The sequence below is a fragment of the Gallinula chloropus genome (assembly GCF_964237585.1).
Source record: "Gallinula chloropus genome assembly, chromosome: 2".
NCBI lineage: Eukaryota > Metazoa > Chordata > Aves > Gruiformes > Rallidae > Gallinula > Gallinula chloropus.
In genome coordinates this window covers 128,138,151-128,163,955 of record NC_140086.1, presented here as the reverse complement: position 1 = coordinate 128,163,955, position 25,805 = coordinate 128,138,151, and positions in this window count along the sequence as shown.

Here is a 25,805-nt window from a genome sequence, read left to right as displayed (position 1 = left end):
TTACTGCAGGATTAGGAAGCTCTTTACAGGAATACTCTGAAGGTCTGGGTGTGGCTTAGCATCTTGGAGAGGGCTAGGGGGCCTTTCTGCATCTAATAACTAAGTGTGTTAAAAATCCTGCCATGGTCACTAGCAAAGTCTGTTTGTCCTTCGCTCTGTATGGCAGCATGGGCAGAATGGTCTGAAAACAGACGTCCTTCTTCATCTGTCAGCATGACAGTGAGAGTCTTCGTGGTGACTCAGACCCAGAGTATTTTTCAAAACATAGCAATATCAGATGATTTTTAAGATGAGCAAGCCAGAGCTTTACCCAGACTTTCTTTAATTTGGGTAGATAATCTTTTGCGCTGCCAAGGAATGTGGAGGCTGCTATGGAAATTGGGACTGGCTGTTGTGAGGCAGAGTCCACTCCCAGTGCACAGGTCTGGGAAATAAACAAATAAAGCATTAGAACACAATCAGAGTAAATGCAATTGATAGAATTTTAAAATTACATTTACTCCCTCATATGAAAAGAATCCATCCTTGTGTGCCTAAACCACTGTCTTATACTAGATACTGTCTCCCACTGGCATTTTGAGCAGCAGTGTATTTACAATGTGCAAGTTATGAAAACTTCAGTCTGCCTGAATCTTGCAGTAAAGCTTTGCTGAGTGTTAGATCAGCCAGAATTCCCAAAGCTAAACAGAAGAACTACTCTGAGGAAGGGGCCTTGAATGAGTTCTTATCCTGGCTTTGCACTCTTCCATGATTTACACATTGAAACCATGTTGCATGCTGACTTGTTTACTATAATCACACAGAAATGTGGGGTTCAACACCAGTATATATATATATATATATATATATATATATATATATATGTATGTATTTAAAGCTTAGATGGAAATTTATGTCTGCACTTCACTTGGGAGACAAAGCAGCCATAAAGAAGAGTAAAAACCTTTATAAGGTTTGATGAGGCTTCACAGAAAGCTACAAAGGAGCAAGCATTGCACAAAGGTAAGAGTAGAGGAAAGGGGGAAATCTCTGCAAAGAGAGGAATTTGCTTTGGCTCCTGTGTAAGAGCTGGGATTAGTTGAACTCCTTGTCAAGCTTCTGGACCCATTTATTTTCCAGAGCATTTAGGGAGAGGCTGCTTTGAAGGCTAAGGAGATAATTGTGGGATGAAAGGGACTGTGAGTTTGAAGGAGTCCATTTGATAAGTGTATCTTTTTATTGAGGATTTATTTTGTCCTTTGATAGTGTGTGTGTTTTAAGTGCTCTACAAAGTACCCACAGCAATGGAGAGGCATTTAAAACAATTACGTTTGAATTAATTAATATAATGAATGACTGATAGGAAAATCAAATCGTTATCGTTATCTTTGAGTGATAAATGGAGGGTGGAGGGGAAGCAAAGAAGAAGTGCTGGCGTAGCTGGCTCCAGCCTAACACATGTTTATTTAAGTGACTCTATACAAACATAACCCCGTATGTCAGTTAAATCAGCAGCGTGTCAGTCGGCACTTCTGGTTACAGACTATTTCAGAGTCATTCATCACTGAACACTATAAAAGCCATTTACCCTCAGCCCCCCAACCAATCAGACCAACTAGAAACTGGAGCAGGAAAGAAGCAACAACAATGGTCCTTGATTTCCTTTTAACTTTTGCTGCAACAGTTCAATACATCCTGTGTGGTGGGATGCTGGAGAGGTTCTGCTGAACTAAACAGAGTTTCCTTCACCAGGTCATTAACAGGGAGGGGAAAAAAGAGAGAAAGAAGCAAAAACAAAAAGAGAGCAGAATGTTAACCCTTGCTCTGCCATTTTTTTCTTTTACAGGCAAGATTTACAAACTGCTTTTATCTATGTCTTTCAAACCCATGAATAAGATTCCCAATTATTTTGTACTGGCTGTAAAGGCAATGCAAGCTCTCAATACACCGGGCAAGCTCTGATGTAAGTCATCACAGACAGGACCTGCTCCGCTGCCCTTAAACCCACAGACCTTCCAGGACTGGGCTACTTGAGAGAGGGAGTAGTTACCCAGTGCTGTTAGGGCTCCTTGAGAGACGCCACATCTTCACAAATGCCACCCTCCGAACCATTCCTGTGTGCTCTGTGTTCCCCTGGGACTTTCTCCAGGTACATAACTTGAATCCCAGATGCCTGAGGATGCCATGGCCAGGAAGGGCAGTAACCTGACAAACCTGATGTTTTAGAAAAATCACAGTTCCAAGGGGAGAAAATAATAACAGTAAGGTCTTTTCAGTCTTTGGTGGTCCCTCCTTTGATTTGATACCTAACTCTTGCTGCTTTCTTCCCATTTGTGCTGATATATTGCTTGATCTTCTGAACCTTTATTCTCATGAGTGATCCCATTAAGATAAATGAGACCTCTCTCATGTGACTGAGAGTGGGCAGGTATCTGAATAAAACGATCAGCAAAATCAATCAGTTCTCCCTTGTCTCCCTAGTGAAAGTCCCTCCATTATAAGCGCACTAGCACGCAAAAAATGGGAGTATTATTGAGTCATAATGTGTAAAACGGCCATATCCAGTTGCTTTTTGACTGTTTAACTATGGTATTTTTCTAGTTCTGTCTGTGCTCTGCCTGATTCAAATCCTCCCCTCATGTTTATTATTAGTTAACTATTTCTTAATGGACCCCTTCATTTATGAATAAAACTCAACAGCAATTACAGCCCCAGTGGAGACCAGTACACTACCCATCTGCTCCGTCACTTGCTCTCAGTGTTGGCATTCTGCACAAGTCCCAGCCCCTCTCATCGTAACAAGCTAGGATCAATTTTCCAGTGGCAGCTTGGAAATAATAGTACAAAATGTATATTAATACAGAAATATATTGTGAAACTGTCCTTAAACAAACAAATGAGCCACTTTAAAATATTACCGCTATAAATGACCATGACAGTAGCACAGCACATATAATAAAAAATAACTACTGAAGAGAAGCTGCTGAATTACTATAGTAATAAACCAGATGTGATTATTATCATTTAACACAGTCATTGAATACCATGAATCCCTGAAGCCATTAAAATATTTATGATTAAACATTTGCTATTCCTTATAACAGAACATATAGCCGGGTACTAAAAAACTGTTAAAGTGTTATTTTGGCTAATACATGCTAGTGCCATGATAAAGGTCAGCTAGTGCTGTCTAAGCTCCCTGAAAAAAGCACCTAGTTGCTGTCCTCCTTCTTCCTTTTCAACAACCACTCTGAAGTTACTCTGTTCCACGTTGTTATGTTGGTGTTATGAGATGTATAGAAGCATGTCCACACGCATCTATACATGTATCTACATTCCTCCGTGCATCTATAAAGCAAGGAACAAACACAAATATTTTGTTTCATTTGTGGAGGAATGGGTGCTTTCTGTCTTCAAGGAATTCTAGCAGAATATTTAACGCTTTAAGGAAAAATATACTTGAGGCTAAGCAATAAGCATATGCAAAAATGAAGTCTAATTACCTCCCGGAATTTCAGCTTGCAGGCACTGTACTACCCATCAAACGCATTTTTTTCTTGTGGGCACTGAATTTATTTCTTTTTCTCCTGCTGTTGGATGCGCTCCCCTGCCTGTCTCTGTGGTCTGCAGCAGCCTGGTTGCCTGCTGTTAAAACCACCTCAGCCGCCGCGGGTGCGAGGTGCCCGCTACTGGTGTGGAGCGAAAACGGGCAGCGATGTGCTGTGCAGGGCCTGTACCCCGTGATGTGCACGACCCAAAGAGCAAAGGTGTGAATCGTTTTGGAGTAGGGTGAGGAAGGGCACTGCGGCCCTCCTAGCCCACAACAGGAACATACTCCCCAGGGAGACATGCACTGCTGCTCTCTGCAAGTGCGTTTTGCGGGACTCTCCTGTAGCTCCGACACTCTCTGCTCTTCAGACATGGGGTCCCATGGGTTTTATCAACCATGCTGCTGCTGTGAGGTTGCTCTTTGCTACATATTGACAACCATCAAGTCTCAGATTTATTCCAATGCTTTAATATAATCAACAAGATGTGTTGTCTCTTAAATACCTCCTAAGACACCAGCGGGTAAGAGGCATCCTTCCCTCATATGCCTGTGCTCTCTTTTCGTGCCATCACAGGAAAACAGTTACTCTATCTGGACACTCTTGAACAAAGTCAACATGACAGGGCAGTGGTATGGGAAATTCTGACTTTGCTTTAATGAGATTTTGCTGTCCCAGCTTAGAAGGCAGCCCACAAGTGCTGCAGTGGCTGGGGCAGCCAATGCAAGCTGCAAGTGTGCACAAGGGACAAGGAGCTTTAAACCCAAGTGGAACTACACCATGAGATGCCTGCATCAAGTGAAGGTGAGGCTTCTCGGATAAGTGAATCTTTTCTGAGAAGCTCCCCTCTCTCCCTGATGACTCAAGGAGAAGTTGAGTAATGTGTAACACAGAAGCCAAAGCCTTGCTTGCTTGTTGCTTGACTGTGAAGGCATGTACCTTCCATCCTTGTCCCATGGGTTGTGTTTTCCATCCTGAGCAGCTCAGCACTTGGCTCAGGACTGTCTGAGACGCAGAAACTGAGCTCTGCTCTAAGACCCTTGGGCTATCTAAGTCCAACGTGCCTTTGCAGAGGAAATGAGCACAGTGACAAGTCTGGGGTGTGGAGGAAATTTTGGAAGAAAGAGGGGCGGCTGCTGCCACTTTCTTGTGAGAACATTAGAGACGTGCATCATGCCCTGTTCATACATAAACGCTGAGTGGCAGAGCGCTTACCCAAGGAGTGGGAAATATGCATTCAGCTCTGGCCTCTGCCTGAAAAGATTCAAACTCACATCTTCCACAGCAGTGAAGTAGCCAGCTAAGCACAGGCTGGTCCCAGTGGTGTGTTAGTCATGTCTGAAGGTTGCCCTCTGGGGACTAATATGGAAGTTTATCTAATTTCTCAGCCTGCTTAGGTCAGGGCAGAGTAGAGAGGCATAACTCTGTGTGAAAGTGAAATAGAGAGGCGGCACTGATGGATTTAGGCAAGGCGGAAGCTGTGAAAATGTTTCCAGCATTGCATTGTTGGAATCAAGCCTATCTTTTTCACCAAAGATCCACTTCAGAAGCCCTCATGCCCTCTCTCTGGGAAGCCATGTGAGGTGGGGGTCTGCTTGCCAGCAGCACACCCAGCTGCGGGTTAGATGCTGGATGTCACTTAACCATTTAAAGTTCTCTGAAAAGAATATTTGGAGCTCCAGTGCACTTAACCCAGTCACTACATGGGGGAGAGCAGGAGCAGGCAGTGACTGTCAGTCAGAAGTGCCATTTTTAAGTTTCTCCCATGGACCTGATGGGCTCTTCCTCTAGCTCAGGGTCAGGAGCCCCCTCCTGAAAACCACCTGACTCCGATTTCAAAAGCTGTTTTGCCATGTCTGCTGGAAGCAGCCACCACACATCCTGCATGCTCTGTGGGGTATTTTTTCTGTGCCACAGCAAGATTCAGTGAAGCAATACTGGGGGATTGTACCAGTCCTGGTGTCAGGAACCCCAGTAATTAAGCAAAGAATTTATTTTATTCTCCACATGATCAGGAAGGACTCCAAAGGCTACTTGCAGGCTATTAAGATAGCTATCTGAAAATGACCCCCATCTATACTTGGGCATTTTCTATTCATTATGTCCATGGATATGCTACTTCACCTCCAGGTAAACCCTATATACCTCCCCCTGTGCTCTTCCCATTAGTATCGTCACCAGACACTACCTGGTGTGAGTGGGAGCATCTTCATTGTAACAAACTGGGCAGCACTGCATCCAAAAATAATGACTCTTAACCAAAGGCTATTCTGGTAAGACTTGTCTTCCATTCCCAGCCATCTGAAATAAAGATTGCTTTAGTTTACATGGAAAGTATTTACTAGAGTTTCGAGTTTTGTGTTCAATATTAAACCAAGAATGGAATTAGAATTTCCTTGGATGGTATAGTTCTACCCACAGATATTTTCTCAGAGCTTAAAAGTGGCAGATAGTGTGCTTTGGAGTGTCCTACTGCTTGGATTTACCAAAATCAAGTAGTTTATAAGAGATTTTAGCTGCACCCAAACTGGAAAATAAGGGTATTAGGGCAGTTGATCCAGCACCCGTCTGTCTCTGGGCCAGAGATATGAATCCAAACTCATTCTCCTTCCTCTGAAATCTGAGGAAGGCTGGAGTTGCTTTACACTCTCTTTGATGAAATAAGGAACTGAAGGATCTGTTGGCATGAGTGGAGGTTTCACAAATTAAGAGCAGTTCTCAATATGATGTAAGATTTCTGTTAGCTTTCCATTATTCTGATTTATTACTCCTCAAGGCTGTGTGGAAAGTGAACAGAAAGCATACTTGAAAAATAAATTAAATTACAAGTGCTTCACTATTCCGAAGCATATTTGGACTCCTGCATTTGCAACTCATAAGGTGTGATTGTACTGTGTTGTTTCAGTAGACTCCAGGTTTTGGATGGATACATTCATTAAGGAGAAGAGTGTGGGAAAATATTAACCCTGTCTTTTGATTTTTTTTAAATCCTGGAGGTTTTTTTGTTTGGGGCTTTTTTTTTTGGGGGGGGGGAGGGGATAGGGCGTTGGTTTTGGCTACTGCCCATCCCCAAGGACACCAATCCAGGGAAAACAATGTTCAGGAAATAAACACATGGGGAAAAGTACCCCAAGTTGCCTAGGTAATTGAGAGGAATGGCTGACTGCTATTGGAAGAAGGCATTTAAGGCATTTATCCATATCCTCCTTGGGTTTATCCTGGTAAGAACTGACACTGGTACTGAACACCCACCAAAAGGTGGGCATCAGTGCAAACACTGTTTCCTGTACTCTGTGGAGTATCTGCCCACAGCTTGTCTTGGATCAGTGATGCTGGATCTGCTCTAGCTACATTTTGTGAGTTTAATAGAGATTCGTACGGTGCCAGAGCTCAGAACCCAGCAAATGGCTCTGACCATGCATTTGGAACCAAAAACCTGATTTCTTCACAGCATGGCTCTTACAGGCAGGAGGGGACTCGGGACACAGATTTATATGATACAGCAAGGAGAACCAATCAGAAAAAAATGTTAGTACTGCATGTTGCCTGAAAATAGGAGTCCTGTTAAAATCCAACTCACTGTGACAGTATTGGTTTCCTTCCTCCCTCCTTTTCTTTCCAGCATCCATCCCTCTTCGTTTTTGAGGTATGCTATGTCATAATATGGTCATGAAACTAAAATTAAACATTTTGTGGACGTGGGGATTTCTTGCTTTCTCTTCCAAACAAATTGAAAACTAAGTTAAACCCAAGCAATTATCTGAAATGGGATTGCTGTTCTCCTTGTAGATGAATAGCAACTGGGATCACAATAAATTTTTGAACAAAAATGCTCTGGGTGTATTGGGGCAAATTTATCACCATAAATCACTGGCATAAATAGAGGCATGTTAATTATCACCGCTTGGGCATCTCCTGTAGCTGATGTTTTACTCCATTTCTCTGTATTTCTACCAGAGTTTCATCAGCATAAAAAAATCAAAGCAGCAATAATACAAAAGAATCACTGTAGCCAGCCTCTCACTGCCCAGTGCTTTAATCTCTCCACAATATTTTCAGTCTTTTGGGGAGTAATTTCAAACAGTCAAGTCAGAGTCCACTGAGAATTGATTTTTGTGACCTCACATATTGTAACAGAAAATTATAACAGGAAATAAACCATTAAGTGATAAACAAGGAAACATGGATACAATTACATTCAGGACATAATTTTATCCACTCTACTTTTGAAAATGAAGAGATAGTACTGACTGGAACACCTCAATTCTGAATGCAAACTGTACAATCTATTATATTAAACAAAGTCAAAAGCAATGTGAAAGATCTTGAATCTATTCAAGGCATGCACCTCATTACAGACTTAGCAAATTAAAACACAAATAGGATTAGAAAAGAATAATGTAACAATCTCCCACTATGGTCCCTGGAGCATTAAGTCATAAATTGGGTTTGCATTAAATTGTGCCTGCAGTATTGAATTCAGGGAAAGAGCTATAGGCTCAAGATAAACCTTGCTAGGCTAGCCAAGTTTGGTACCGCTGTGTGTTTTCATAAACACACAATGAATTTGTTGGAATCTAAAAAGACAGATTCAAAAACGTACATTTCATGTCTTAATTAGAAGATGCAGATATGGCACAGCAATTTCTGGTTATACCAAAGTCAAAAGACGCAAGCATTTGAAATTGTCACTTCACCTGAAGATGTTGTTTAAATATGGAGGTGAAGCACTTTTCATCAAACCACCTACTGTGTTTCTACAAGTTTTCAGGTTTGCACAAACCTCCAGCGTGTTACACACTTACTTTTAAGCAGAGGAAACAATCTTACCCCAAAAGACTAGAGAGAAGCCAAGTTTCCGTATTATAAATGTATTCTGTTGTTATGGGAACTAAAATGGTGAGCGATGTGAAAAGGATCCTTAGCTAACAAAGACCAGCTTGATGATATTATGGCAGTGGCTGTACAAAGTGCAAACAGATCTGCAAGAAATAAATAGAGCTTCTTTTCTTAGGGAGATGCAGACTCCTGAAAAGTATTGACTCTAAAGAGAGTCAAATTCAACCTTTGTGTGACCCTAGACAAATTACCCAGTAATGCTAGGAATTAATTTCATTAATTTTTCCTTAATAAAGGCTTTATCCTTCAAAGGTATATTATTACTGTCATCATCCTCCTAACTGTCATTTAGGGGGTCGCTAATAGCAGCTGCTCTGACTAGGGTGCTTGTCATTTCACACTACAAAGGAGCCTTCGTATGATATTATACGTGGGGTTTGCACCTTCTCTTTTGGGGATTCTCACTGCTTCATTTGTCTGTAGCGGACTTCTGTCATTTGGCAGGCAGAAAGCCCTTCAAGCTGGGTAACTGTCTTTTCTTTGTTGATGCATCTTTTCCCAACTTTTGTTGCGATGATCTCTTAGCATCTGCCAATTCCCTCCCCTAGTCTGCGCTGTGCAGAACTGTACTAGCAGCACGCTAAAACAATAATCCAACCCATTAGTATTTTAAGTCTAGTCTCATAGCCACTGCCAAAAGAGCACACGCTACCCTGGGAACACTCAGGTTTTGATAAAGAGGCTGGGGAGAGGAGTGAATTTCGTGCAGTGACTGAGGGATGCTGATACCAGGAATCGGTACAAACTGATGGGACCACAGAGCCTGCATCTGAACAGTGGGGTCCAGGGAGATCCACACATCCACATTTAAATGTGTAGCAGAGCTCCAGCCAAATGGCATGTCAGGCTAAGAGCAAGCTCTTCCTTGCAAGGGTTTCCAGGGATGGGGAGGCACAGGGACGTTGTCGTGGGGCCACAGCCCACCCTTGGGGAGTGTCAGGTCTGCAGCTTGGACATGGCAGCAGTGCCATGCTTGACACGTGTTTCTTGTCATATATGAATCGCGAGGAGGGAGACAGCGAAGAGGCTGAACCTGGTTCCCTAGGCACAGGGTGCAAGGGCGTTTGAGGTCAGAGCATGTGCATAAGGTCCGGTCCTGTCGAGCATAGGGGTGCTCTGGCTCTCAGCAGCAGTGATGCCCAGTTCCGGGGAAAAGGATGTTGAAAAATGGGGTATAATGGGTCTATAGACCCCTATTTGAAGTCTGTAGGGGTACATCTAAAATGAAGCTGCTGGGATTTCTTCCGCGGCCCCAGGTCCAGGAGCACATAATCCAAAAGCTTGTGTGCATGCTGCTGTGCCATGCATGCTCCAGCGGGGGCTCTGGACTGCAGTCAGGGTAGCAGAGTTTGGGGGATTGCATGCCACAGTTTACTGGCCCCACATTCTAGATCCAGAGAGGTCTTCTCTCCCTCTTCAGTTCACCAGTGGAGAATCTGTGGGCTAAATAAGGTTGTCTCCTCCTCCTGGCTGACAGCTCCCTTCTGGAGCAACCTTTTAACATTTTTCTTGATTTTCTTAAACAGCAAACATTAGACACATTAAGAACAGCAACAACAAAATCATTAAGCACTATAACATTCTCTGAGGAGCCAGACGTATCCTTTAATCAGGTTATGGAAAATTCATTCTTCTTCTAGCCATTTATCTTCTTTGTTTATGCACATACCAAGTGACCCACTTCTGAGCATCAAAAATATCAACAAAGAAACAACCAAAATTCTTCATTATTAATGGATTTATGTAGCATTTATTTTGCTTTATTCGAAACCAAATAATCAAGTTCATTCATTCCAATCAAACACAGCACACACTAATTGCCTATCATTTCTATCAGTGAAACCAGTTCTTGCACTTCAAAGTCACTACTTGACCTCAGTGGGGAAAGGATCAGTATTGTGCTTCCTTCTGTAATGATTGATTGTTTGCATTTGAACAGAGAAACATAGACTGAAATTAGGGGTATATTGTGCTTTTCCCCCTGCATTTGTTTACACTGTGAGTCCTCCATAGAGATGCAGGGGCTATAAAGCCAACGTTATCACTTCATGAACTAATAGTATAGGCAGCATCAGGTCAAATTTGCATCATTTATAACAAGGATAATGTATTGATTAAATATTCTGCAATGAATGATACATAGATCTCAGGAACAGATATCTACTGAAAATTCTGTGAATAAAAGTCATAAAAATGATGCATGCATTTATTATAAAAATGGATTATTAAAAGCAATAAGGTCTGATTCTCAGCATTGGCCTAACAGCACTGAATCAGTCAGGTAGACCTGACAGAAATTAGTGACCAAAGAGCTCCTTGTTACACAAATCCCGTGCCGATGTGATTCAGATTTTGGCAGCTAAACCAAAATTCTCCCAAAAAGGCAACTTCAGAAGGAAAAGTTTCATCATTTTGTTGAGGTTTTGTATCAGGTAATTTTTTTATGTTCTTCATAATAACTATTCAAAATACAATTGGCTTGATGAGAGAAGTACAGGAAGGCAAAGTAGCAGTAGACACTACACTGCAATTTACTGTAGTACTTAAGTTGCTTCTTTAGGTGAAAAATATATTTGGTTACATTTCATGTTAATTTTTACTTTCTCTGTTAAAACGTAGTTGACAATGGGATTTAACTCTAAAGTGCTTTCATCAATATAAAGCTGGCTAGGTATGGAGTATTGCTTGAAAGCTGAGAGGGCACCTTACAGTACTTAGAGAAGCTGGAAGGAAAGGCTGGAGGGGAATATCAGGAGGAAAATGGTAAAAGAACCAGGCTCCCAAAACCAGAGAAAAATAAGTAGTAAATACTAGGAAACGTAAAAAAGATCATCTTTGTCACGATGCATGATGTGACTCTGCTGAACAGCTGCTAGTGGGCTTTAATGCCATGTCAGTGACATTAACACTGCTCATGACTTTCTTTTATGTTTTCTGATGCATCCCCACAATCACGTGCATTTCTAAAAACTTACCAGGGAAGATGGCAAGGTATTGGCCCACGGGGTCTGGACTGGCAGGAGCCCAATCAGCCTCTCCCCTGTAGCAGAAATTTGTCATTTCAGGATCCAAAGATGTTTCGAGTGGACACATTTTCTATTTTTATTCCCTGAGTTATTACGGGATATGAATGTCAATAATAGATAAGCACATCGCAAACAGACTCAGCAAGTTCTGCCTTTTCTGCCCCTGGAGAGCCACCGCTCAAGCAATATCTCAGCACTAGGGTGACAGTTCTCCCCAGAGGGGGACGAGAGACAAATCCCTTCCACTCCACAAGCCCCCTGGCCTGCACCATCTGATGAATTTATAGCCTCCAATACAGTTAGGTGTGTATAATTCAATGTATTGCTGAAGACCAGTTACTGTATTTTATAGCTGACATTACAGGGGATATTTTTTTCTACGAAATAAAACAATATTTGTTTCCTGAAAGGGAAATGTGCTGTCTGTAGCTATCAGCAGCCAACAGTTGCTGCTGGCTAGAGCTAAAGGAGAAAAAAAAGAGATGGATTTTACTTTAGTGATATTGGGAAGAATAATTTATCATTCATGGTGCTTTTTCAGGATCAGAGGGCCCATTTGAAAGTCGCTATAGGATGACTGCTTTATTGTACTGTATTAAACAATTGCATTTAAAAATAAGGGTTACAGAAGATATCCTGACACATGGAGCGCTGCAACAGATTCCTATGCTGAACAGGACTATGTGTGTAAGGGTGCAGGGAGAGGGTGGGGCATGAGGGGTACCCAACACTTTGAGGGTCTATAGCTACTTGCCATTGTCATCCAATTCTGTAATTTCTGAGCACATCACAAAATCTATCAGTCCGCTCACACGGTATGTCTCTGGGGTAGAAAAGTGGATATAGGATGGGGGGATTTGGGTTTTCCTTTGCTTTTGGCCCTACTTTAGAGCTTGGGAAAGCACTGATGAGTGATGATGTAGCTTGTTCCCAGCAAAATAGAGTTACTTTGAGGTATTCAAGGCAAAAATTATATTCTGAAGAGTACTTGGTGTCAATACAGAGCTGCAGGTCTCTACCAGAACAACAAAACAAAACCAGAGCTTTCTGCCCCAAGAGAACTCCACTGGATTTATCAGGGGCCATGGGAGGACTTAATTCCAGAGACATTACAGATCAGTTTCTACTGCCCTACAAACCCCTTGCTTAGAACATTCATTTCTAACTGGTTCATGGGATATTGCTTTTGGAGGGGGATAAAATTCTCTTTTGATAGGATGTATTACTTTAAGCATATAATGGACCAGTTGAGCATTGCATATCAGGTCAGATGTCAGCTTTTGCAAAGAAAATCACATATACTACTGTCCTGTCATATGGAGACTTCCTGTTTATTTCTTTATTCATTTGTTGTTGCTTTTAACCTAAAGTAAAGGACATCTGGAGTGCAGGAACATGTCTGTGAAGAAAGAAGCAATTTTCTTCTACCTCCAGGAGTCAGGATATAGAAAATTATTGTCTCCCATGGTTTTATATTTTTACTAGGAAATAAATCCTACAGAGATGTTCAAGGAAAAGCTGTCAATAAGCCAGTAGAAACACCCAAAGGCTCCCCTGGTAGATAGATGTGGTTATACTACAGCTTTGGCAACGTTTGAAAGGCTTGTGAATGATCAGCAAATGGGTAAGGGGGTTTGTAAGGATATGGAGACCTTATATGTGCTTTACATGAAAAAGCATGCACTATTTGCATTTTGCAGCAATATAGTACAGTCATTTGGCCTTTCTACCATGGTGAGCCTGCACTGACCTGTTGAAGGTGGATGTGATTTTAGGTCACAGACCTGGAGTCCTTTGGCAGGTGTGAGGCAGACAATGAGCAACTCTTGAGAGGACTCAGGCGCTGGCTTTGAAAGCATCAGAGGATATTTGGAGCATGGCATGCCCAAACCATATGAGGGACAAGGTTTGCCACCTGAGGAGAGGTGCGTGATGAAGTGGGGACCTGGATGACATTTACTGGGTCACTGTGCACAGCTTATCTCCAGGCATTCCAAGTAGATGCGCGTGTCTACAGGTGAGGAAATAGCCTGCCTTTTGGAGAAAGCCTCAGTGCTTGGGCAGTCCATCAGCCCCTCCATGAGCTCCTGTATCTCTTGCTGCTTACAATTCATTTCTCCCAGGCGTTAGCTGTAATGAAGATGGGATGGTCTACAACTTTATGACAGTTCCATTTATTTCTATGATTTTCACGTAAACCCAAGCAACGAGCAGCAGTTGCTTCCTCTGCAGCTTGATAAATGTCAGTATTAATTAAAATTGTTCGGAGTAGGGTCGGGCTTTTTTCCTCTCTCTGCACTAGGCTGGCAGGGAGGAGAAGCCTGACGGGCAGACGCAGCTGCTGAGCTGTTGACTGGAAATGTCGTCACTGGGAATGAGGCGAAGGAGCGGTAGCCGGTCTCTGACAAAGTGGATTGGAAATAGTGGAAACATTTTGTCACCTGCACCGTGCTGCCACTCAGCGCAATGTGGGGGAGGATGTCTGGATATGGGTCTTGAACTTAATCCTTTGCTCCCCCGGCTGGGAAGTCTGCAAAGGCAGCTGTTCAGCCCATATGGAAGGGATAGTGCTCCCCCACCACTGCTATCTAATGATGCTTTCCTGACTGACACTCCAGAGAGAGCCCTTGATTCAGGAGGGAAGGTCAACATGACACAGTGTCTTTTAGGATGCAGGGAAAACAACAGGGGACGCCCCACTCACTAAACCTCCCCACGCTACCATGTGTTTATGTACACCGTCTTCTGCCACCGACCCCACCATGGCATTCACAAACCCACCAACTTCTGTCAGCATTGGAGGAGGCCAAGCAGCAACCAAAATTATGCTTCAGTAGTCGTGGATGTGGCTGTTTCCCACCGTGACAGGTCTGAATGCAGCCAAGGAGCCACTCTGATGGTTGCAGTGCTGGCATCCTCATTTCTGTTGCCACTATATGCTCAGAGGAGGCCATTACTATCTGCTACAGCTAATTTTCACACAAGATTATGAAATAATTTTCTTTTTTTATTCCCAAACTTTACTATCAACAGAGGCAAGAAATTCAAGTGAACCCATGGCAGTTAAGTGCACATGTTGTCCAGACTTGGGCTGAAATAGATGCTCTACCGTCACTTGGGCACATCTCAACAGCCACCTCAGAGTGGTTTTCCCAGTGGAGAAAACAGCTCTGCTTGCACAGCAGGACCTATCCCTCCTTTTCAAAATGTCACCAAGGAAAAAAGGTGAATACTTTACACACTTTTCCTAAAGTTCTGCATTGTTCTCTGAGAAAATGAAGCAGAAAGAGAGGACACTAGGGAGGACAATAACTTCCCTAGATCCAAGGGAGGAGCCTGATGAAAAAAGAGCTGAAGAGGTTTTGGAAATGCAAAATAAGGTTTTTGTAAAACTCTGTTTTTATTAGACACACATGGAGACTTAGGCTTGATATGTAGAAGCACTTACTGAAAAAAGGAAATATCCTTCCCCTTGGCATCTGTAAAATTCTCATCTACAGAAACAGGTGTGGAAATTTAATTAAGTGAATATTACTATTGTAAATGACAACTCAGTTTCATTTCTGTATTGAGCTTTTTTCCTGGCCTTTTTTTTTGTTTCTTTTTTAGATTGCTGGTACCACTGGCTGTTGCTTCTAAATACTGTCTTCTAAATACTGCCTGTCTCCTGCAGCTTCACCTTGATTCAGGTACAAGCCATCATTCTCTTGCTCTTGTTTGAATTTTTTGTAACCCTCTGATGACTGCATTTGTTTGTATTGAGCACTGTATTTGTTTCCCCGTGGGTTTGTACAATGTATGTTTTTTTCTAGGTAGATACTGACTTCTAAAAGCCTCTTTTCTGTGAAGACATCCATCATGCCGAGTGTAGTAGCTTAAAAAAAATAATCCTAATTAGAGGGGCCTTTTACCAGCATAAAAAATAACCACCAAGGCTCTCCCACTTGTTCTCCTGGTCTAACCTAACCATGGGTTAGTGTTTCTGTCTGCATGCTCAAAAGAAACCTGGTTTCTGAAAATTTCTTTTTAATAAAAACATGTTACCTATGATAAATATATATTGTCTAGGTCAAATGAATCTGATTGTGAAAACATACTGAGCAAAATTATTGGTAGGATTTAATTTCAGGTCTTTAAAAAAAAAAACCCACACCAAAAAACCTAAACTGTAGCTACTGAATGCTGGTTTGAATTAAATTCTATTTGTTTTAATAAAAGTGTAGTGGCCTGAGTGTACATATATTTGTTTTAGTGGCAGTGCATTGGATCCAATAAAACTATATTGGCTTCACTGCTTATGTCTCCTTTTCCGAGAAAATGGATTGAATGGAAAAATGAAACAGGCGTGAATCAGCCAGCCCGGAGGTCTCTGTTCAGATCTGGCATCCAAATAAACTGCTGAAAAAACCACACAACTTTATTACTAAACATTGCTTTTAAATTTAAATATGTTTTAATGTCAAGGCTGCACACAAGGGGTTTAATTGCCTCTGAAAAAGAGTTTTCAGGCCCAGGCTTGGCTGTGGAGGGTCGTTGCCTCTGCCACAGGCTGCAGAAGTAGAAACCTAAGCTGGCTTCGGCTCCCTGCTCGCAATAAAGGCGCTCAGCTGATCGCCACATAACTGCGATTAACGCAGATCGAGTGTCAGCGGCCTCAGTGCAGGGGCACCTCTATCCAAAAGCGTAGGCACATGCAGCACGGATGTAACTCGTGTTCGCAGTGGGTGCTGGATGCTGGGGCCTGGCATTCCTGCACGGCTGCGGCTGCTGTGAGGGTTTTCCACACACTCCTGCCCGAGCAGTCACTTCAGTCAGCTGGAGGGAACGCTATGCTCGTCTGCTCTTGCACCAGATCTCAGAAGTGTACGTGTTTTCCACATATTTTCCATGTTACCTGTACGTGTTAGTTACTGCCTGCTACACCTTAAGCCAGTGAGGGGCTGGTCTGGAGCATGTTCACGGTGGCCTTTCAGGCTGGCATGTGGTAGATTCTGCCCAGCAGGGAGACTTAAGTAGTTAAACTGCAGTTTAGCCATGGGTTTTGCATTTGGAAACTACGCAATCCCCTATTTTTAATAAGAGCCTGGACCTGAAGAGAGCAGCTTTGTCCTGCTAGTTGATGTTCTTGTAGAACATGGGAATGCAGATCATGACTTTGTTTGCAAAACCATTGTCACCTTGGTGTCAACACTCCTAAAAATGTCACGAAGTGCCATTTCTAAATTGTGTTAAAAAAGGAAAATGTGCTCCCAACCTTATCCAAGCTTCCTCCGAACCACCTTTACAGCCAGCGCAACCGGAGGAGAGATCCATGCAATGTCTCTGAGGTTAGAAAGGACACTTCACTCTCAACATGGCAAACACCATCTGGATATTTGCTAAGGGGTGAAATGGATGCTGCTGGCTGGCCTGGCTTTTCACATACCTTAAATCGCTGTAAGCTGGCAACCCAACCTGAGTAATGCTTTGTTTGATGCCGTGCTTCCTTTTAGGAGACTGGAATCAGGTTGTGCAAATCCAAATCTGCGTGTTATTCCTCCGTGAGAAAACATGATCTGCAGCAACTCATTTACAGCCGATGCTGAACTGGGTGCCCCTGGGACTGCGGGAGCCAATCCAAGTGCAGAGAATTTGGCTGCAGCAGTAGTTTAGCTGTGGGAGAGGAGATGGCCGCAGGCTTCTCTAGTCCTGGCTCCTCAGAAAACTCAGTGAAGAAATAAATTAAAGAAAAGCAAAGCGGCTGTTAGCAGAGCAATATGCAGGTAAAAATCTGTTTGAGGAGTGGGTTTGAGCATGCTGCAGCATTACCAACAAAATCCTCATGACCGTGTGGAAGTGGAGTACCATTTATACAGGCCGCTCGCTGTCAGTTCACGCACCCCAGAAATGAATTGTGTCCCAAGCCCAGGTTGGCCAAACCAGGTTTGTGATAGCTGTGAGGGCTTTGCCACTGTACACAGGATGGTTGTGAAGGTGGCAGACCTAATGAAGCACCTAGATTACTGATTTGAGAGCGCTAGGGAACACTGGTGGGTGTCAGTAAATAAAATGGCTGCAGACTTCATGGTGATGTTCTGTCAGATGCTCCCTGCGCAGGGCTGTGAAGATATGCAGAAATGTATATATCTATAAGGAGCTGAGAGACATTTTTCCTTAAGCATTTGGGCAATTTTTGGGGAACCCTACCTGGGAAAGATGGGGTCTTCCAAAATCAAAATAGGACCAAGTAGTTAGTGCTTAGAGTGTAAAGGGTTAAAGGAGAGTTTTTAACAAGAAGCTGGCATAAATCTAGGTGCAGAGGAGTACACAGTCTGAAATGACACCACCTCCAGGGGTGAAAACATAAATTCTGTATCAGAAAGGGATTGGATAAATTAAGGGAGGACAAATCCCATCAGGGCCATTAAATTCTACAGTCCAGTTCCTCACAGTTGCTAGAAGCTGGAGTTGCAGGTGGGGGATTTATCATCATGTAGAAGAGATGGGTCTTCACAGCCTTTCTTTGTTCATGATCCCTGCACCAGACAGAGTGACAGAGGTGCTGATGGAGAGATCTTTAAACTGCCTGCCCACTGCGAGATCAAATGCCTGGGCCCCATGTCTCCCATAGCCCATCCCTGCTCCTTCTCACCAGACACCCTGGCTCCTTCATGGCCCACCAAGCACTGGCCCACCACACAGTGCCAGCCCATACCCCAGCCTCCTCTGACCAGTCCTCTGCCTTGTGATGAGCAGCTACCGTCTGCCAAGTTGGGCACATTGCAGCCACCCGAGCAGGGATCTTCTGCTTCTTGTATCCCCTGCCCAGGCACGTGGGAGATGCCTTATTTGAGTCCTAAATATGTTTCACTTAAGCCATGATGATGGCGTACTAAATTGCTGTAATCCTTGCCTGGTCTCTTTACATTGCTGTAATTACCATAATAACCTGTTTTAACTGACTCTTATAAGTAACAGCAACATAAAAATATCTCAGCATGTTTTCCTTTAATGAGCTACAACTTCGGTTTAATCTTCCTCTACACTTTCTTTGGTCTCTTTGTTTGCAGCGGATGTGTCTTCATCTCCTCCTGAGCATTGTGCCACTTCAGCCCTGAGCGAGCAAGCTGGCCCTGGGACCCTCAGCCAGACTTCATCCAGGCTGCCCAGTCTGGTAAACACAGCGGTGGTGGTGCTGAGTGATGGCAGCATCAGGCACAACAGCATTCCCCCTGCTTGGCCCCTCTGCTAGCACCAAAGTTTTTGGGAAGACTCGGGAAGCGAGGCAATTTCATCTGATCAGCTGAGCCAGGGGAAGAGGCTTTTGCCACCACGGCTGTGGGCCCTGCCAGTGTGCGGGTCTCACTTGCTGGCTGCTGCTGATGCTGCAGGGAATGCGTTACCATCACCTGCATCTCGTGTCCATTTAAGGACACCAGCAGGAAAAGTGATGACAAAAGGGCTTGGTACCCAAATACTAAGGCAGCAGTTCGGTGCCGGGGACGGTAATTGATACAAGTGACTACAGATGAGCTGTGAAGCAGAAAGGGTTTTGACTATGCGGCACAGGGATTTGAGGGACAGCTGCAGAGAGCTTTCTCCGTCATTGCTGCTGGCAGAAAGCACGGTCAGGCAGTGCCTCTGTTCCAGCCACTGCCGCCCAGCTCCATCAGCCCAGTCTCGAGGAGCACTTCTGCCCGTCAGCCCTCGCCCCCCAAACGCTGCTGCGGGGAAGCCAGCACACAGGCATCCAGCATGGGCCAAAAAGCCTCAGTCAATTACACTGTCGTAATATCACATCAGCACACTCACAGTTTGACTGCTTACGGCAGATGGACGAACACGTGTCGGTTATCTGGTGCTGAGCGAGAGGCAGATTTATTTCCAGAGCTCACGACTCCCATTTCTCCCAGCTGAAGCTGCAAGGCAGAGTGTGCATCTGTGATCTTTTTTTCTGGGTTTGTTTTTTTTCAGGCACAGCTATGTTGCAGTGAGGTCTATCACCAAAAGTGATGGGATTTTTGGCGTGTTTTTAAAGGGAAGGCAGGAAGGAGTGTGGAAATTGTTGCTGCTTTCCATAGCACTGGAAGCTGCTTGGATTCACACAAGCATGAACTGAATTTCCAAATCTCAGACATACCCTGTGTGCACTGACAGCTGGTTCACCAGCAAAGGACTGAAGAACCCCGTAAATCAGGGTGAAAAGCACTGGATATCTGCAGTGGTGTGGTATTAATGTGTGCTCTAAAAATAAAGGAAACTGTGAATTGCCACCTTGGAGCTGGCCAAGCATCCACTCAGCCCCGTCTCCCACCCTGGCTGTCAGCAACAGTTGACTTTTTTGAGGGAATGGAAGGAAACCCCTCAGGAGACAGCCTTACTTAAAACCTTTTGAGGTCTTAATTTTGTGGCACAGGCCACAGAATTAACTGCACTTGCTACAAAAACAGCATCATATGCTTTCTGCCAGCATTTCTCCAATGAGACATTGGTGCAACACAGCAACTGCTAGCAGCCAGGCTCTAACAGGAGCTGAAATATATCCTGAGGTGCGAGGTTCACAGAAACCTGTTAAGCAGCAGCTACAAGAACCTCATTTAATAACCACTCACCAGTGCTCTTTTATTTCTTGAAAATATCCTTGTTGTAGGAAATTTGGAAAATAGGTACAGTTTGCAAATGTCCATGAAGGGTATCAATAGAACTTCTGAGAGACATCTCCTTTTAAAAAATGCACTGAAAGATTTTGTACTTTACTGAGTTTTTTTCTTTAATGGATGAATAGCATTTGCTGGAAACTGCTCCGGAACTCAACAACTGATTCTTAGTTTCTTCATCTTTAAACCTGGCCGTGGAGGGTTATTGGTACCTCCTTTGGTAGCAAGAGCAGTGGAAATTACACATCAAATGGCTACCAGTTTTCTAAACAGTTTTCTCTTCATTTCTGATCGGGTCCAGCTTAGAATAAAAGAAATAATTTCATCTGAAGCAGGTCAAATATTTTAATATGCCACTTTTTTCCTTTTTTTTTTCCTGAAAAAGATAACACAAGGGAAAAAGAAAAGTCAGGCATGGTGCTTGTTGCAAGGAAATCTGTTTATGCATGATTTGAAATCAGAGCAGAGTTTTGCTTCATTCTGTCTTGTGTTGTTGTGTTTCATATTTCATGCTTTGGTTAACACTTACATTGTCTATTCCTAGAGGCTGTGACAGGTTGTCCCCAAAGTTTTCAGACTTGCTGATCATACAATCTCCACAGAGGATGTCATAATGAAGGGAACAAAGAATTCATTCTTATGCAGGAAAACCCAACAACCGAACAACCCTAACACAAAAAAAGCAAATATTTTAATATTTTAAAGACCCATCCTTTACTTCTGACATTGTGACATGAAACACGTAAGTCATCAACATGTAAGTTACCAACAGATTTGAAGAAAGCTAAACAACTTTGTGTGGCATTTCCTTTCCATAATTGAAAGAAATACAAGGGAAAGAAAGCAGTTCTTCTCCAGAATCCTGGTGAAATAAAAAAATTAACAGTTATTTAAATAAAATCCCCTTTTCAGTCAATTCTAATTTTAGCCAGTTTCAAGTGCTTTTCCTTCTTCCTGGTCACACCTCTGTGACCTCATCATAGGCTGAACAGGTCCGGTTATACCCAAAACATTTCAGAAATGTGGTGACACCCTTGCAACTTCCAGCACATAGAGGATCCTTCAGGGAAAGACATTGATGAGTGGAGGTGACGGCATTTGGCCAGGACCATGAAATCCTTGCTGTATTTCTTCCTGTTTTCCCAAGCTGGGGGCTCTGGTGCCCACAAGGAAACACCAATCTCAGATTTGGACAAGCATTTTGCTTTGCTCTGTGGGCGTGACAAAGGGTGCCACCTTTATTTTGGTGTAAAGTCCCTGCTTCTCGCTGGCTTAGTCCTGGAGCGGTTGGTGTGACTTCAGAGCCTCCATGAGTCAGTTGGTTTTAATGCAGTTTCTGCCCAGCTAAGACTCTCACCCATTGCCTCCAGGATTTCCATCAGGGTCTGACAGCTGGACGTCAGCTGGGCTGCACTTCTTTTGCTGGTGGCTACTGGGAGGGAGGCAGAGAGACTCACAGGGGGGTCCCTTTAGCTCCTGCCTCCCATCCCGTTTTGGGGATGGTTTGCCTGCTGTGCCTGGGAAAGGGCATCAGTGCTGGGCACACCCCTGCTGTTTCCCAGCTCCTTTCTAAATCTACCAGTAAAACACACAACAGAAGGGTGCTTTAAAAATCGTGAGAGAACGACTCTGATGCAGTCGTCTGATTCCTCGGCTAATTAAAGGTGTGCACAGAGACACACTCGCACACAGCACAAGCACAGACACCTGCTAAATAACCAGGCAGGCAGCACAGCACTAAATTTTCATTACAATCTCCACTCCCAGCCCCATCCCTGTGTTTGGTGCCCCAGGAAAGGCAATTACCCAGTTCACCTTCCTCAGAGCCTACCTACAGGCTCAGGAAACACTTCAGCAGACGGGCAGTGCCCGATGCCTAATGACATCCTCGATCTTGCTTTATGGACGTAGCCACAAATGATTTTTTTATTTCCCCCCACCCCCCCACCCCCCCGTCTGGAATCCCTGTGCTCTTTGGGTTTCAGGTGTAGTCCCTGCATCTATTTGGGCCCCCTGCGTCTCGTGAGTGATGTATTCTTTGTGGTTAACGAAATAAAACATGGAGTGGGGTGGAGGCTGGTGTTTATTGTACTGGGAACACACCGCTGCTCGCTTGAGCTGATACTGAGCACACTCATCCCCGGTCTCTCCCGCTCGCCTTTGCCATTGAGGAAATTCAATCCACTGCCGTGTCATTGTTACAGTAATCTCCAGCTCCTGGACACCAGTCCGAGTATGACAGTCACACAAAACCGATGTCATGCTCATCTCGGGCAGGCTGTGCTTCAGCAGTACGTCTTCATTCCCAGGGGGCTGTTGTGACTTCCAGTCACCAGTCCCCTTTGCAGCAGCTCGGGGCTGGGCATCACGAGGAAGAGGAGCCAGCCGTGGCGCACCTTCCTGCATGGCTTTTCTAGACCCGACTGTTTTTTGATTTCTCCCCCAGACCTAAAATCCTCACTTTTAATGGTGGCTACAACCTCCTTCTGCGCTCTACCCTCGACCATGTGCTAAACATGGGGTCCTCCTTGTAGCTCATCCGCTCCTTTCCAAAAACTTCCAGTGACTCCTCTTTTCCAAAGCAGTCAAGTTTTTGAGCTTTGTGCTCTCAGCTCCAGGCTTTTTGCAGTCTTGCTTCTTTTTATTTCTTGCTCTTGATTCTTCCAAGGCGGCCAGCATTGCCACAGTCCATTTTTCTAACAAAACGGCTCTCATACATTTTTCAGTACCGTTTCTCATGCGTGGCGTATCACTCCTGAATTATCCACAGGGCCTTGGTTTCTTCCCGTCCCTCCTCAGCTTTTACCTTGAAGATTTGTTCTATTAGCGGTTCAGAAAAGGGGCAATTGGGATAAATGAAATTTATTTTAAAATACAGATTCGTGCTGTGCTTTCCCTCCTCCTTTTCTATGCTGGATGCACTGTTGGTTTATGAGCTTTTCTAAATAGCAGCTATGGTTAAGATGTGCAAAGAATAATCCAGGGTAATTCAGACTGATACTGCAGCTCTTCCTCCCAGCTGAGGTCTCCTTCAGCCAGTGCTACCAAGGGGGAGAGAGATGCTCATTAAGAGCCTCTCAGCTGCCAGTCAGCTGGCCAAATACAGCCTGCCCAGCTTTATGACAGGAAGCTGTGGCTCATGGAGGAATCTTGCTGCTGAGGTCTCAGAGCTGGGACCTCCATGGGCTGCTGGGTCTGGCATGTGGGCTTGTGAATTATTTCATGTCCTTGCCCTTGAAGCAATGCAACTGAGGCTGTGCTGCTCCAGAGGCTGGTAGGACCATGGTGATTCGGGATGCTCCTTCAGTGAGAATACCATTGGATCAGGCAGGTTTGGGGTGTCATGAGATTGGGTTTCTGTGGGGACTCTGCCCTGCTTCACTCCTTCATGCATTACTTTTGTGCTTTCTTCTCACCTACAGCAGCTGTGAGAAGTGCAAAGGCCCACGGAAATGAACACCAAAATGAGAGGAAAATATTTCTATGGGTGTCAGAGGCAATTTCTTCTGGATCTGGAAGCATCATTGTCAACCTGACAGAAATGAAGCCTTCATTTGGGAATTTGGACAAAACTGAAGCTGATTCTTTGGCCATGTGTGGCTTTTCTCTCTGCCTGTCCACATGTGGATGCTTTCAACCCTCCAGAAGCGTTTTCATCAGCCCATGGGGCAGAGCCCACAAGCATGGGGAGATGGCTGTGAAACCACTGGGATTTCCAACACAAAATAAACCATACACATACGTACACCTCATGCACCCCCGCAAGCAAACAGGTGAACTAAGGGAAATGCATGAAAATGATAACCACGCTTCCCAAGTTTTGCCTAATTTTTATTGGGTTTTGTAGCACAACAACTGCAGAAATGCTATCTGAGGCAGTCAGTTCTCAAAAAGGTTGCATAGCTCTCTAGTTAAAGCCTCATTTTAACTCTAAAACTCATCTTCTGCTCAAATTTGCATGAAAGTGTTTGCTGATTATACCTATGTAACTTGAAAGAAGAAGGGTAAGCAGCAGTGTGAGTAGTAGCAAACACCCCTTAAGAGCTAATCTCCTACCCACGACCTTGCTGGCTGATGCTGAGTTGTTTCTGGTTTTTGGGTTTTAATTGTCTTTCACATCCAGGTGCCAAGACAGAGATGACATTAAATAGACTAGTGTTGCTGGCGGGTTGGAAATGGATCCCCTTTGCCTAGACTTTGCCCCTCTCTCCCGTTAGCTTTATGCAGACATTAGAGCGATGGAGCCTGGCTTGCATGGGTGCACGTGGAAAGCCCCTTTGAAGTCTGCATGCTCTAATACCGCCATATAGCAGAAGTGCTGGGCTGAGATGACAAAGCTCTGCCGGAGCCTCAAGCTTAAACTTGCCTAATGAGGGACAAAAATTCTTCACCCACCAGTGCTGTGATCATTTCTCTTCATTCCGTGCTCTGCAATTAGTACATTTAAAAGGGACGCCGCTTAACACAGCAGGGATCTCGGTTCGTGGGGAAATTTTTCTAGAGCCCAGGCACACAGGCAACTGAATGAGGTTTTGAGTGTGCCGTTGGCAACCCAGCCTGGGGATGCAGGTGCTGTTATTTCAAGTGAATGTAATAAAAACAAGATTTAATTTCAGCTCTGCACATAGACACACTCGCTGTACAACCACTTTTTTCAGGGCTGAAGGTTTGAGGAAAACCCCTCCAGCCGGATAAAATTCATATTATCAACCCAAAGCTCTTCCCCGATCACAAAATCTGCATTCCTGCAGATGGAGGAAAAAACGAGCCCTGTGTGATACCCTTCATGATGAACTCAGCTCTCTTTCCAACAGGCAGCTTGAAATACTTGTAGCAGACCCTTCGCAGTCTATCTATCTGACCTGTTAGAAAAGAAGAAAGATAATAAATTGGACAAGTAAATTTGAATTACAAATAAATTAGAGGAAGCCACAATCAAGGTACTGACACTCAGTAAGCGAAAAAAAAGAAAGCTTTTTTGTGGGTAAATTATCTACTGCGAATTATTTACTCAGCTCTGCTGTGAAGAGCTCTCAGGACAGGGCAGACAGAAGCAGGTGCTTTGTTTGCTGGTTCAGGCTTCTGGTCCTGAGAATCAATCTTTGACCATTAAAAAAGCACTGCTGCCTTTTCAAGTGTAATTTATTCAATAACAGCCTTTTTTTTTTCCCCTTTCCAGGATGCTGCAGAGATTCTTGATTTTCATTTGTCTTTGTCTGAAGATGTAAAATAAGTTTGCCATATTGTCCATTTCATGCTAATTTCTCAATATATTCATATATTCATTTTGGATATGGGATTTGTGAAGGACTCTGCTGACTCTCAGACACTGCTGTTAAAAATGGAGATAAACCCGCTGAAGATAATTTAACTCTATTTCTGTATAGCAGGTGGTATTACAACTAATGGCTACAGGAGGAGCAGGGGTACTTTTTCACTTTGAGTGCTTTAAAACATCAGTGAAGAGCAGTGGTCCTTGGGCAGGGACTGGGGATCCCTGGTTTCTACTCCATCCAGTGCTGCCAACATGCTTAACCTCTGCTTGACACACTGGAGGAGGTCCAGCTGGTTTGGGGCAACCCAGATCAACCTCCCTGTTCCCATGACATGTTCTATTCCACGTTCTATTTCTGGGGAAGAACCTGTTGGAGAGCAGCACAGGTGAGAGGGACCTGGGGGTCCTGGTGGGCAACAGGGATGACCATGAGCCAGAAATG